The following is a 16,037-nucleotide window of genomic DNA, read 5'->3' on the forward strand; positions in this document are numbered from 1 at the left end:
CATGAACAGTGGTTATGGGCTGAATTGTGTCCCCCAAAATCCATACGTGGAAATCCTCACCGAACTCAGGATGTGACTGTATTTGGAGATGGAGGTCTTTAAAGGTGATGAAGTTAAAATGAGACTGTCAGGGTGGCCCTCCTCCAGTCTGACTGATGTCCCATCAGAGAAGATCAGGGCACCCAGCACCCTGTAAAGACAGGCCTCCAGAGGATACCTACCCTGCCAACACCTTGATCTCAGCCTTCTGCCTCCGGAACCGGCAGGAAGTGCGTGTCTAGTTGCAGCCCCTGGTCTCTGGTTCTTCATTTCAGCAGCCTTAGCGAACGAGCACAGTAGCCGCCCCTTCTTGGGGTGGGTTCCTTAGTAAACAGCTACAAGGTTGGAATGACTTTCCCAGAAACCTTGTGAAGGTGAGGAACTTACTGAAAGGCTAGTCTCATGTAACAAGATGCTAAGTGTCTAAAATGCCAGACACTTTAAAAGATGGTCTGTTTTAAGCCACCAAACAGTTGTGTGGATCGCTTTGCAGTGTGCTTGCTGTAGATAAAATTGTCTTCATTCTCAGCTGTTGCAGGTTAGGCCTTGTGTAATGATCCAGAAAGGGAACAGCAGCTTTTGAAGAAACCTTTGATTTGCTCTTCATTCCAGTGTCAAGTTTAAAGGCTTAGGATTGAGATGTTAGAAGCAGGGAGAGGGGCCCCAGGGATGACGTCCAAATCTTGATACATAAGGAGACAATTTCAGAGGTGAAGGTGGTGCCCTTACTTCTGAACCTCGATTATAATTTGGGTCCCAATTTCTAGTCAAGTCCCTACTTGTTCCACTGCTGTGGGGTGTTTATGGTGATACTAGTGGCCTGGTGCACGAAATTTGTGCACGGGGGGTAGGCTGGGGGGACCCTCAGCCTGGCCTGCACCCTCTCCAATCTGGGACCCGTTGGGGGGATGTCCAACTGCCAGTTTACAATCCCTATGGGATCGGGCCTAAACCAGCAGTCAGACATCCCTATCGCAATCCAAGACTGCTGGCTCTTAACCTGCCTGCCTGCCTGATCGCCCCTAACCACTCTGCCTGCCGGCCTGCTCACCCCCAACTGCCCCCCCCCCACCAGCCTGATCACCCCTAACTGCCCTCCCCTCCTGGCCTGATAGCCCCTAACTGCCTCTGCCTCGGCCCCGCCACCATGGCTTTGTCCAGAAGGATGCCCGGAAGGTCTCCCGGTCTAATTAGCATATTACCCTTTTATTAGTATAGATGAATCCAGGGTGTTGTGTCCCCATGGAGCATCCTTTCAATTGTGAATCTTGGGAAATTGAAATCAAGGCTGCCTTTCAGCAAAGCATCACTTGCAGGTCTTTACCTGGGTGGGTTAGAGTGTGTTCTTTCACTGGACTCTCCAATGGAATTAACAAGAAATGCTGTTTATTTGAAAATCGTAAGAATCCTGTCTGCAGTAAGCTCGGAAGCACTTAATGCCCAGCTGTCCCTGAGGCAGCTGATACCTTGGGCATGAGAGCGGAGATTCCAGTAAAAACGCACATGTGAGTTGGAGGCTAACGTGAACTCATTAAAGTGATTTGAAATTGTCAAGCATCTGCATAAGATACAGTTTTAAATGCAAGGTTAAAGAAAATGTTTCAAATCACCCATAATTCCCCAAGTAACTCTTTTTTTTTTTTTTTTTTTTAATATATTTTATTGATTTTTTACAGAGAGGAAGGGAGAGAGATAGAGAGCTAGAAACATCGATGAGAGAGAAACATTGACCAGCTGCCTCCTGCACACCCCCCACTGGGGATGTGCCCGCAACCCAGGTACATGCCCTTGCCCGGAATCGAACCTGGGACCCTTCAGTCCGCAGGCCGATGCTCTATCCACTGAGCCAAACCGGTTTCGGCCCCAAGTAACTCTTTTTTGCATACAGCACTATTTAAATTGTGTTACCGTTAAAAGAGCAGTCACTTAAGCATTTTTTATCCTTTCAGCTTTTTTTTTTACTCAGTTAAGAATTACATCACTAATGACATTGGAGGTTATTCCCATTTATTAATGAGATGCAATTAACCTTTTCAGCCATGTGTTGTTTAATAACACCTTAGAACTTAGGAGATAATTATTTTCTGTTCATTTAAAAAATGTATCTTTCCCTAACTGGTTTGGCTCTGGATAGAGCATCAACCTGTGGACTGAAGGGTCCCAGGTTCGGTTCCGGTCAAGGGCATATACCTTGATTGCAGGCACATCCCCAGTAGGGGGTGTGCAGGAGGCAGCTGATCGATGTTTCTCTCTCATCGATGTTTCTGATTCTCTATCCCTCTCCCTTCCTCTCTGTAAAAAATCAATAAAAATATATATTTTTAAAAAATGTATCTTAAAATTTATTGGTTCTTTCATAATTATAACAGATCCTCAGTAGAGAAAATTTGTACTATACATACAGAAAAATCAGAAGAAATTTTAAAATCACCACCAGAAAACAATATTTGGATGCATTTTCTTACCATCTGCAACATTTTAAAATATTTTATTGTACCAGAAATTCACAAATGTATTCCTTTAAAAAAATTAGACATGGCGGATCAAGCTCAAATCTCTTGCCCACCACTGCCCACTGCTATGCAGTGGTGGGTGGGTATCTCCAGAGTATTAGATCTACTTAGGCTGTTTTTGGCTCAAATGATGAATACTAGGTTAAAAGTTTTATCACCGTGACTAGCGCAGATATTACTAGTTTTTGTGGCTTATTTTTGTTATGTCTTTGTATATTTATATTACGGAGTGGTAGATATTGAAAGTAACCCGAAATAGTTCCCCTTCTCCCTTACCAAGGTTTGGTAGTAGATTAACTCGAGAAAAAATTTGTTTGCGAAGTAAACTTCAGTTGTCCCCTATCTCCACCACGGAGACACACCTGTTATTGAACAATGGTGTTGTTTGGGGTATGTTGTTGGATAAGCTTCCTTCTCTGAGAATGGCCATAAGGAGCTAGGAACCACACAGTCAGGATCCTCTGTTGGCAGAATGGGGGCTCTCCCTGCAGGCACTGGTGGTGTGCAGGGCGCCCGCACAGTCTGCTCCCACCATCACCATCGCTGCTTGCCCCTCTGGAACTCTGCACCGGAACCAGCCTGGTCTGAATCCCTGGCTAAGTAACTTCCTGAAGACTCACTTGTCTTCCCCGCACCCTAGAACACTCACAGACTGTTGCCAGGGGTCTATTTGACATGAAGGCTCCAACGCACATGCTCGGTAAGGGAGGGTCGCCGTTCTATTTGACGAGGGTGGTGGTTTGGAGCTTGCTTGACCAAGGCTGTGTCAGGAGGTGGGTTTGGGCCTAAGTGTTTTTTTCACTGTCCCTCCATCGCGGTTCCCCTCCAGCCGGCCTTGTATGCTGATCTCTGGTCGCCTCCACGTTTTCTGCAGCCCCATCCCATACATGTATCTAAGCCTGGGACTGTTTGGTCATCTTGCCTTAACTATTCCAACCTGCCTTCTCCTATGTAGAGAAAAGTTCCTTGAAAAGACATAAGGTTCAAACCAGAAACTTGGGCTTTTGATCTTGACAGAACATGAGGGCATGATTTCCTGGGAAGAGCAGGCAGCCTGAGGGGAGTGTTTCTAGGGGCCCGCTAGGCCAGAGGCCTCAGGAAGCCGGCTCATTTTCAAGTGAGTCCACTGAAGAGAGTGAGCTTCCTTCAGAGTTCTTGACAGATGCTCAGGGCAGAGTGCTGGGGGGGCTGCTGCTCCACCAGGCCATGGCCATTTCCATCGGGGATAGCTGCTTCCACACAGGGGTGTCACTCCCACTCTGATGGAGGGACCTGTTGCTGTCCTTTGCGGCCCAGGTTCCCCTAGGGCTAGTGTCTGCTGCTCTGGGCATGGTTAATTTAATCCGTATCCACCTCGCCTGTACTCACGGGCTCACAGGGTGGGTTCCAGAACAGATGGTGAGCAAGTTTCCCCTTCTCAGCCCCAGCACAACCAGCCTGGAGAAAAGCTTGACTCATCAGCCTACTTGTCTGTTCATTCAACAAGTATTTATTGTGCACCTACTGTGCACAGGCACTGCCCTGGGTGCTGGGGATGCGGGAGTGAACTGAACCAACTCCCTGCTGTGTGGAGTAGGGTAGACAGACTAGAAACATAAATGCCCTCAGTGGGGTCAGAGAGTAATAAGTGCTGTGAAGAAGGTGGGGGTTGGGGCAGTTATGGGAGGGTGGGTGTCAGTGTGATTGGTCACTCCTTCAGGAGGTGACCATCTGAAAGCTGGGGGTGAGCCCTGGGAGTATCAGGGGAACCTGGGAGTATGTGTGGGAAGCTCGAGAACAGCTTGGAGAGTCACAGTGGGCAATGAGGGCAAAGGGGCAGGGCCCATTGCTTTCCCAGCAGGCACTCTGAGTGCCATGGAGGCCCCGGGAGGGCTGAGAGCAGGCCCTGACCTGACCCATCGCCTGGGGAGCCCAGGGGTTATGGTCTTAATTCACAGATGTCTGACCGTGCTGACGCCACCCCTCCTAGCGGTCTTAACAGCACTCACCCTGTGTAATATTTCAGGAGAACAGCTCTGGATTGTTAATTGAGAGACAACTTGAATTCTCTTTCTTTTTTTTTTATTGTGGGAATTTAAAAATCTATTCAGAGTAGAATAGTTGAATGAACTTGAGCTACCCATCACTGAGCTTTAATAATGACCAACATGTGGCTGATCTCATTTCATCTATACCTCCACCCACTCCCACCCACCCTGATCCTGCATGTGTAGGTGTCTCTAAAAGATACCAACTCTAGCTTTAAAAGTGTAACTACAATCCCATTCTTACACACCATCTTTTTTCTTCATATCAAATAGGCAGTCAGTGAAAACCCAAGTTCATTTTGGGCCCTATGCTTTGTAGGAGGCACGGCACTGTCGCTGTGGAGGTGTGTTCTGTTCACGTTTGCACCCAGCTCATGGCGGACAGAGGGGTTTAGAGAGAGACGACCCGGCAGCCTCCCTACCCCTCCCACGCACGGCTGGTGGCATTCAGGTTGGGCCAGATGAGAAAGACCTTGGTTCGGTGTTTTGTTTTCGTAAGTGGATAACCTGAGGACTAAGTGAGATGCTGGGAGAACAGGGAAAACTAAACTATGATCATAGTCAAAAGAGTGTAAAGTCATTGGGTGGCTAGTAATTGAAAAGCTCGAGGAGGCCTTTGGAGCCCCGGGCATGTGCACGGCTTAGTTTGATCCGGATGGTGAATTACGTATCTAAAAATGAATTGAGGTATAAAGTAGACTTATGCATTCTGTTGTATAGAATCTATGACTCAAAAATAGGGAAGAAGCGTTCCCATGAGAGGCAGGCCTGAAAGGAAACTGTGTGGTGAGGAGAAGGCTCGGCCACCACCCAGCAACTCGCTCCAGCTTGGCCAGGGGGACAGGAGCTAACGGTCCCCACCAGGTTCCCAGGTGAGAGAAGGCCCACACTGACTGCACAGAAGGCGAAACTCCGAAAGCTTTAACGAAGTCAGTGATGGGAGTCAGAGAAGTCGGTGGGTCTGGTGAAGGCCCACCATGTTCAGTACCTTCCTTCTCGTCTGCACTCAGAGGCTCAGGAAATGAGTAGCTCTGGTGACCCCCACGCTGGGGGACGGGCTGAGGCTGCACACTTGGAGAGAGGTTTGCTCAGAGGCCTTCTGGGGCCCCGGACCCAGATGTTTCTATCTCTTTCTTCCTCTCTCTTCCTCTCAAAGGAGGGAGTTTACTATTGTTACAGAAGAGCAGCAGCTGGGCACTGTCCATCGAGCTGTGCGGCTGCTTGACCATTTGCTGGGTGGCTCCTGTGCCTGGTGGAGTCCCTTTTTAGGGAGTAAGCCAGGGACAATGCCCTTAAACTTGAGCCCTCTGAAGTATTCGTGGGCGGAGCCACAGTTAGTGGCCCATTACCCATTTTCCATTCAAGATGACGCAAAGGTAAGTGGCCAGAGCAAACTCTCCAGACACGTGTTAGAGCCTCCCAGTCGCAAGAGGCCTGCCCTGCTGGGCACCGAGGTTTCCGTGATGCCATCCCAGCATCAGAATTGGCGGAGACCATCTCGTATGCCTTCACTGTGCAGGAGAGGAAGAGTCCGAGTGAGGACTTGCCCACAGGTTTGTAGCAGAGCTGAGACTAGAACTCACTCTCCAGCCTTATTTCCCAGGTGTGGCCCCGGACCCACAGCACCACGTCCCCTGGGAGCTTAGGGACCTGGGAGTCACGGGCTCCACTCCACACCTCCCGGGCCTGAGTCCTGTGCCCGTGCAGGTTGGAGAAGCGCTCGCGGCACACGGACCTGTGTCCTCTGCACCTCAGAGCCTCTGCTTGTTCCCCAACAGGCAAGCGACAAGGGAAACAATAATAAACGAACTCATCTTCCCCGACCAGAAAGTCCTTTAGTTCATTTGCTTCCATGAAACACATCATTTGTGTCTCCCAAGTAAGCAATTCCATTTTCCGATAATTATTTGATGGCCCCGTTTTCAAAATTCTCCTCAAAAACATCTCTCACTCACTCCCTGTGGGAGCGTCTGTTCAGCACAGGCTACCCAGGTGTCTGCACTGAGTTGATGTAACTCCAGCAAACAGCGAGGGGATGGCTGTTGGCCAGCCTGTGAGGCCGGATCAGAGAGGAGGGAGCCTGATTCCTTGCAGGGGCCGCACAATTCCACCTTCGGCCATGGGTTATGTTGTTGCGGGGGCACTGTCGGCCTGAATCTGGTTTACTGCACACTTGCATTTGCATTCCACACCCTGTGCAACAGCAACTTTGCCCTCTTGCAATCCGGGACCCCTCGGGGGATGTCGAAGAGCCGGTTTCTGCCAGGTGCAGCCAGCTGGGGAGGGGCTGTGGGAGGTTGGCTCCAGGGCCTGTCCAGCCTGTCTTGCCCAGTCCCGCCCTGCCAGCCACCTTTTAATTAATTTCCTTTCGATGTGCACGAATCCGTGCACCGGGCCAGTAGTATTGTAATAAGTATGTAAGGTGTCAGATGGATACGAGACTTATTGGGGTGATCACTTTGTAAGTTATATAAATGTCCAATCACTATGTCATACACCTGAAACTAATGTGATATTGTATGTCAACTGTAATTTTTATGCTACTTCCTTTATTAATTTTTTAAAAATTTATCTTTATTGTTGAAAGTGTTACAGGTGTTCCTTTTTTCTCCAATAACCCCTCCACTTTGCCCCTGCCACTCCCTCCCTCCCCCTCCCCTCAGGCCTTCACCAAAGAAAAAGAAAGAAGAAGGAGTTTTCTGTATAATATGCAAGACTTGAGCATGTAAAAAATTCCATGGGAATCTCTTGGCCCAGACTGAAATTGAGTAAAAGAAAAAGTAAACTATTTTTTTAACTTAATAGTAAAATTAAAAATTTGGAGGACTTTTTAATGCTTTTATAAAGAAAGAAAGAAAATCTTGATTTATGTAATTTTCCTCTTCTCCCCAAATATCCCATGTCTGATCCAATGTCTGGATCAGACTCTAAGCAATGAATTGGCTGAAAATAAAATTCCTGTTAAGATATTTTTTTAACTTACAATGGCATTTTTTGGAGCTCAAAAAAAAAAAAAAAGATTCTGAAATGAACCTGAAACAATAAATGTGAAAAATAATTAGTAGAAATAAGAGCAAGGAGAAAGGACTTGCCTTAATAATATTAAATATCTTACTAACCATATGAATATTTTTAAAGGATGGTGCTTACACAGCATTTAGTAGATCAAGTCACAAAAGTATGGAAACAGATCCATGTTAATGAAACTTCATTATATAACAAAGGTATAATGTTGGTGAAGATTACTAAAAATTTGTATTGGAATATTGGTTAATGAAATGATTTTTCTCATTTTGTCCACCTTTATTAGTGGCATTCTTCTGTGAAAAGAGTTTTCCTTCTTCACTGGCCCACCCATAAGACACATGGACTATTTTCTATTCAATATGTTGATATTCAACTACAGTCATTATTCTTTCAGATGCTCAGATTGATTCATACTAACAGGCACAATTCAAATGAACATTACAGGGGTTTTCTTACCTTCTTGTCTTATTTTATATTTTAGAGTGAAAATATTTGTTTCTCATAAGAAGGGCATATTTATTTAGTTATTTGCCTTTTCCAAAAAATATAAATTATTTGAAATTATAATCCAGTATTATAACTAATAATAAACACACTTGAGAGGCGTTCCCAGTTTCTTTGCAGTTCTTTTATGCTTTTAATACATTTCCCTAAGAAGGTACACAGTACTTTTCCAAATTGACAGGAGTCTTTTTAAAGTGTGGCTATGCTATCATTTTGATGTACTTTAGGTTTATTTGTTCACTTTGTATTCAGTTTTAGGAATTGCTTTTCCCCCTCTTTTTCAATTTAAATTTATCTTTGAATATATGTCATTGACATGGCTCAGAGTCAAGATCATGTAAGAAGGCAGAGTTTATGGTTCACATTCACCCCCTGTAGGTAACCACTTTTTCCATTTTTATTAGTTTCTGGTTTATCCTTGTTTCTTTTTGCAAAAATGAGCAAATATGAATTCTATATACACTGTTCTGCACCTCTCTTTTTTCACTTGCAATACATCTTGGGAATTATTCCATCTCAGCTCATAAAGACCTTTCTAATTCTTTTTTTTAATTGTTGCATCGCCATAGACCCACATATTCCATCATGTGGCTATCGCATGACTTAGCCAGCAAGTCTCCCATTAGTACATACTTGGGCTCCTTGCGATTTTGTACTGTTTATTGTAAGTACAGTAACCTGGTGCTTACAATGTTTTAGTACTCGTGGACATAGATCTTCAGGGCAGATTACTGGAAGAGGTTTTGCTGGGTCAAAGGGAAATTGCTATTTGCTTTTTTTTTTAAGTATTTTTTTAATTAAATCTTTATTGTTCAGATTATTACATTTGTTCCTCTTTTTTCCCCCCATAACTCCCCTCCTCCCAGTTCCCGCCCCACCCTCCGCCCTCACTCCCCACCCACTGTCCTCATCCATAGGTGCACAATTTTTGTCCAGTCTCTTTCCGCATCTCCCACACCCCTTTCCCCCCCAAGAATAGTCAGTCCATTCCCTTTCTATGTCCCTGATTCTATTATGATCACCAGATTATTTATTCACTTGATTCTTAGATTCACTTGTTGATAGATGCATATTTGTTGTTCATAATTTGTATCTTTACCTTTTTTTTTCTTCTTCCTCTTCTTAAAGGATACCTTTCAGCATTTCATATAATGCTGGTTTGGTGGTGATGAACTCCTTTAGCTTTTCCTTATCTGTGAAGCTCTTTATCTGACCTTCCGTTCTGAATGATAGCTTTGCTGGATAAAGTAATCTTGGTTGTAGGTTCTTGGTATTCATCACTTTGAATATTTCTTGCCATTCCCTTCTGGCCTGCAAAGTTTCTGTTGAGAAATCAGCTGACAGTCGTATGGGTATTCCCTTGTAGGTAACTCGGTTTCTTTCTCTTGCTGCTTTTAAGATTCTCTCTTTGTCTTTTGCTCTTGGCATTTTAATTATGATGTGTCTTGGTGTGGTCCTCTTTGGATTCCTTTTGTTTGGGGTTCTCTGCACTTCCTGGACCTGTAGGTCTATTTCTTTCACCAGGTGGGGGAAGTTTTCTGTCATTATTTCTTCAAATAGGTTTTCAATATCTTGCTCTCTCTCATCTTCTGGCACCCCTATAATTCTGATGTTGGTACGCTTGAAGCTGTCCCAGAGGCTCCTTACACTATCTTGGTATTTTCGGATTCTTTTTTCATTTTGCTTTTCCAGTTGGGTGTTTTTTGCTTCTTCGCGTTTTGAATCTTTGACTTGATTCTTGCGCTCCTCTGGTCTGCTGTTGGGAGTCTGTATAATATTCTTTATTTCAGTCAGTGTATGCTTAATTTCTAGTTGGTTCTTTATCACAACATCGAGGGTCTCATTAGATTTCTTGAGGATCTCACTACATTTATCGGCGGTCTCACCAGTCTTTTCGAAGGCCTTACTAAGTTTATCGGCAGCTTCTAGACAGTTCTTGAGAGACCTTAAAAGTGTGGTTTTGAGCTCTATATCTTCCATTTCTGTCATTTGCGTCCTGTTTCTTTGTCTCCGCATTTTTTTATCTTTTCTTGGTGCACCCCCTAGTGGTCTTTGTGCACAGTCTTGTAGTTAAGCCTTGATTGTTGTCGGTAATACCAGGGGTGATTTGACCTCCAGGCTAACTGGCTATGAGAGTCAGCTGTGTCTGCAGTGGGAGAGCTTCTGTGCTGGATCTCTAGGGTGGTGGTAATCTAGACTTTGCCTGAGGCTATCCGGCAAATGGTTCTGCGCAGGGCTTGGGCGGGGCGGGTCCCCTGGGATCTACAGGGCTGGCCGGAGCGAGCAGTTATGGCTGCTCTCAGTTCCGTCCCTAGGGGCTCTGCCTCTCAGAGTCCCAGCAACTGCTGCAAACCTCGGAGAGAAAGCTGCCTTCGAGTTCTGACCGAAGCCAGACAGTCCCGCTTCTCCCGTTTGAGTCTGGGTCCCCAGAGACTCGCCCGGATCTAGAGCTCAGAGTCTGAAACTCCCTCCCAATTGAAAACAACAACCGCGCCCTCTGCCGCCAGCCTGCTCCGCGCGCGCACTCCGCACCTGAGTATTTCACTTCAGCACTGCGCCTCCTCTGAGTCTGGGTATGATATTCTCTTTCCTCCTAGTTGTAGAATTTCCACTCAGCCAGCTTCCTGTGGTTCTGGATGATGTCTGTTCTGTCCTTTAGTTATATCTCTGAAGTGGTTGTTCGAGGCAGCAATCTCCGGCGTTAACCTATGCCGCCATCTTGGTTTCTCCTCTTTTAAGTATATTTTTATTGATTTTAGAGAGAGATGAATGGAGAAGGGAGAGAAACATTAATTGGCACACCCCCTACTGGGTATGGAGCCCACAACCTGGGCATGTGCCCTGACTAGGAATCAAACCAGCAACCTTTCGGTGCATGGAACATTGCTCAACCAACCTAGCCAAACCAGCCAGGGCTCTCTTTATTTTTGTTAATTTTTTCTAAATTCTCCTCCATAACAGATGCACAAGTTTTCACCCACCAGAAAGGTATGGGAGTATGAATTTAATCACAGCCCCCCAACCAAACATGTTACTCAGTATTCGGATTTTTCCCCATTCAAAATGGTGAGAACGTGTGGTTTAATATGCATTTCTCTAAAAACAGTGAGCATTTTTCTATGTTTAAAGGCCACCTGTCTATCTCTATTTGTGAGCTGCCTGCTTTGTTTGCTCAGGTTTCTATGTTTTTCTTCTTAATTTTTAAGATTTCTATACTAGAAGATTATTCCTTTGTAATTAAACTGAAAATACCTTCTCCGTTTGTTATTTATATATCCTCTGCTCACTTTTGTTGCCATTAGGTTTAATTGTCATGATGTTGACTTGGTCTGTGTTTTTATTTGACTGCTCTGCATTTTGAGTCACAGTTGGCTTTCTCCACTCCCAGACTGTAAAGGAATTCACCCAAGCTTTCTTTTAGTACTGCCTGCATTTCTTTACACTTGGATCTGATACATGTTGTTAATCTGGTATGTGGTATGAGGTATGGATCCAAATTTATCCCCGTCCAAATGGCCATCCAGCTGTCCCTCCACCGCTATGGAAGAATCTGTCTGTGCTCCGGGGACTTGAGATGCTCCCTTCATCAGAAATCAAGTTCCCTGTGTATTTGGGCTATTTTCTGGGCCTTTGATCATGTTTGTGTGCATGTGTGTGCGTGCGTGCGTGTGTGCATGTGTGTTTGTCAGTCTGTCTCTTCAGGCACCAGCACACAGTCTTCACTATTGATGTTATCGTGTAGGTTTTAATATCTGGTGGGCTGCATGCCCGTGACTTTTCTTTTTTTTCAGGGCTTTCTTTATTATTCATGCATGAAATTTAGAATCAACTATCTAGCTCTAAAAGATTTTTGGTATTTTTATAGGGATTGCATTACATGTATATATTATTTGGGCATAACTGGCATCTTTATAATGGCAAATCATCAATAGCAAAGAAAATCTCTTTTTGTGTCTTCTGGAACCACTTTCAGGTTTTGCACAGATCTTGTTAAGTTTATTCTACAGTGTTTTCATCTTATTTATGACTGTGGAGTCTTTTCTTCCATCTGACATGTCTTCCAATTGGTTATGCAAAGTTTTTTTCTTTCTTTTTAAAAAAATATATTTTATTGATTTATTTTTTTTTTTAGCAGAGTGGAAGGGAGAGGGAGAGGGATAGAGAGTTAGAAACATTGATGAGACAGAAACATCAATACAGCTGCCTCCTGCACACTCCCTATTGGGGATGTGCCTGCAACCAAGGTACATGCTCTTCACCGAATCAAACCTGGGACCCTTCAGTCCATAGGCCAATGCTCTACCCACTGAGCCAAACCGGTTAGGGCCAAAGGTTTTTTCTTAACAGCTCCTCAGGTGATTTTAAGGTATAGCCAACTTGAAAACCACAATTTATTATGAAAATTCAGTGTTATCCTTCGATACACAAGCTATGGCTCAAATCATAATCAACCTTTTCCCCCCACACTGGCCACCTTTCTTCCAGATGCTCTGCGATCAGGGTGCTATATGTTTTCCATTTCACCCCTTGGCAACCTCCTGGTGATCTTTGACCTTTACCTTCCACACCCACATGCAGCCAGTGGGCTAGTTTACCTGTTTCTTTCTCTATGGCCTTGTCCGGACTCATGCATTATATTTCATTCCTATCCTCCAACCCCTTGGCAAAGCTCTGGGCCAGGTCTGCCTCTTTACCGCCTCCTTGCCCTCCGAATAAAATAACCGTCTTCTCCTGCCCTGCTCAAAGCAATCTTCCCTGCTCCCATCATGCTGCTCGGTGCTCCCAGCCACAGACCCATGAGCCATCCAACCCCTGCCGGCTGGGATGGGACGGCAGCAGGGCCCACCTGCGGCAGGGATTCCCTCCTCCTTGCCAGCCCGAGTGGCTCAAGCCTTGCCCACACTCATCTTTAGTCCTTGCCATGCGTTTCCCTGACTGTGGAGTTATCTCCGCACTGGCCACCTTTTAGCACCAGCTCTCCCTCTCACTTGCAGGTTGAAGTGGGACGTTTTCAGTAAGTTTGCTCTGATTGACTTCACAAACAGGTGGCTCACTTCCTAGTTCCTGACCATCCCTCCCTGAACCCCGCCCCCCCCCCCAGACAGCTAGCAGGAGGGTCCACATCCGAGTGGGTGCTTTGCACTTGCCTGTACATTGAAATTTTTCATAATAGAAAGTGGGGAAAAGGGGCGTTTGTGGAATGGAATTCAAGGGGCGGTGAGGCCTCTGCTTCCATTTTACCGGGGGCTCTGGGCATTGGCAGCGGTCTTGGCTCAGAGTAGCTCCTCGTTTCCCAGACACTCAATTCCCTCCCAGTGGGACGCCGGGAAGGCACTGGGGCCGGGAGGCACCTGCTCCCGACGGAAGCTGACTTCATGCTCCGGGGACAGTGGCCTGAGCACACGGTGCACAGCCCGAGCCCGTGGCCACGCGGAGCAGGGGTGGCAGGTGCGGAGGACAGTTTGGGAGGAAGAGCGGGGCTTGGGGAGGAGGCGCAGCGGCCCCCCACTTACTGTCTCCGGAGCCAGTGAGCATTCCTGAGACAATACGCGTTCTTTCCAGCTCATCCAAAAATAAATGCAGCTCTCCGCCCGGCTGCGGGGATTAGCTCTGGCTGGGGGATGGCTGGACCAACAAGGGCTCCTCCTGGTCCCCCAAAGCCGGCTAATAATACACGGATAAGCCACCTGACCTGGTGATCCCGGGAGGAATCCCACACCATCAGAGGACCCAGTTAGCCCCTGAAGACTGCCCTTGAAGCAACAAGAGGTTCTCTTCTTTGATATTTTTCTCTCTCTGGATGGAATCTTTTGTGAAAAATATATTATATATGTCCATCCCCCCCCCATCTCAATGAAACAAATGTTCAACATAGTCCACTCAGGCTCATCAGAAAGGCAGTGGTACTGCGTGTGCCTAACACACGGAACCTTCACGTGACAGACACAGCGGCAGGCAGTGACTGAGAAGCTAACATCCTGCTGAATGCCCATAACCACTGATGTTTCTCTCCCTCCCTCCCTCTCCCTGCTTCTCTGAAATCAATAAAAATATGTTTAAACTGCTTTCCATGTGGCCATTTCGGTAGTCACTTCATCTTCAGGGTTTCTTCCGGAGGGCTGCGTTTCATGCCTCACCAGATCCTCTGTTTTATGGCCGCGGGCAGCGTCCTGCCCTCCACTTGCTCACATGCAGAAGGAGGTCGGGCAGCAAGTGCCCTCTGCGACCTTCCATCTGAACCCTCTGATTCGACAGGAAGTTTGAGGAGAGAAGGAGGATGGGTAGCTGGAGAGGCTGGGGAAGGCCGGCAGCATCTCAGAGCCCGTACTGGGCTCGGTGATGTGACATCTGCTCCTTCACGGTGCTCACGCAGTCCCGTGGGGAATACGCCCTTCAGTTCCTGAGCGTGGGTATGCGTGTGGTCACACAGAGACCTGGGTGAGCTGGTGACCGAGAAGGACGAATCCAAACGGTCCCATGTTCTTCCCCCACAAAGGCCCTCCCCGCAGCGCTCCTGTGTTTAAGAAGGCACGGCCAGCGCCAGCCCCACCCAGCCCCACCCTCCGTCTGCCCGGCATCCCTCACCGCCTGAGAGGTAGCCAGGGCCCTTTGCACTGTCCCCTGGCTCCACGGGGCCTGAGAACACCTGCCCCCCAGGTGACATTTGTCTGTCCTGCAGGAAGGGGTCAGCAGCCTTTCCCTGGGGGCCTGGCCTTCCTACAACAGGCACTCAATGTGTTGCATTGAACTTCTATCGCCTCAATCTGAAAAACAATTGATTCATCATTTATAATACAAACTATTGAGCATAAAGGCTGCATCTTCCTTTTCTTTTGTATCTTTTTGAAGTGCTCTGTACAGGGGCCAGCACACAGTAGGTGTCTCATTAATGTCCCACCTCTGTGAGTGACCTCCATACCTGGGCTTGGTAAGGGTGGGAGCAAGCAGTCCTTATTCTTAAGTGGGGACCGTTGACACACAGCTCTCTTTCGAATTAACAACCAACGCTTGCCCACTGGCCGCTCCCAAAGATTTGATCAGAAAACGTGGGGTAAAACAAGCGAAAAGTAGAATGGCACGGGCAAAAGCTTCAACTACACCCTTGCTCTTCTCTGAGGCTTTATTTTTCCAATCCTGATTTAGAAACAACCACACTTGTTAGACGCCCCCACACCCTCCCGTTCTCTGCAGGCCACCGCTGTCCCCCGGCCCCCCGCCTAGGCCAGCAGCTGGTTTTTCCTAATCGGTCATACGTCTTAGTAACAACAGGGCCTTCGCAGCTGTTGCTGGGAATACTAGCGGGTGGGATAGCGCCCAGCACTAATTTACTGGTCCTACTGGTGCTTGAGAAAAGATCACGCTGATATGCTGCTAATGAAACGGAAAGGTGCACAGGGAAAGGAGAAGAGGGCGGAGCGGGGAGGGAGGGAAGGAGAATTACTATTGTTGCCGTTGTCCCTCGCATAAGTTTTATAATCACACAGTCCTGTGTTGTGACAAAAGTCTACTCAAATCTCCAGGAGGATGGGAACGTTTTCAGTTTCGTTCACTTTCCTGTAAGGTGAGGTTTCTGCGGCCAGTCTGACTGCTCTGTCCCCGGCAGGGCTCCCCCTGATGTCACAGCCTGGCAGCTGCCTGCGCGGTGGTCCGGCAGGGCCTCCCCAGCCAGGCTGGTCCGTCATGTCGCCAGCCCCAAGTTCAGCAAAAGGCATCTCAAACTCCCAACCTTCTATAGTTGAAAGAATGGCTATAATCCTGCTCATTTCTATATATACCTTTCCCCTGGCAGCAACGCCAAAAAAACGTGAGGCAGGAGCTGCTTCTCAGCCGGTGGTGTGGTCATTCTCTTTCCAAATATAGAGAAGGAATGAGCCAGGGGGGTTAGTGGGGCCTATAAAAGCGCAGCCAGCGCAGCCCCTCGTAGCTG

This window comes from Myotis daubentonii, chromosome 16 (assembly GCF_963259705.1).
Source record: "Myotis daubentonii chromosome 16, mMyoDau2.1, whole genome shotgun sequence".
Classification (NCBI taxonomy): Eukaryota; Metazoa; Chordata; class Mammalia; order Chiroptera; family Vespertilionidae; genus Myotis; species Myotis daubentonii.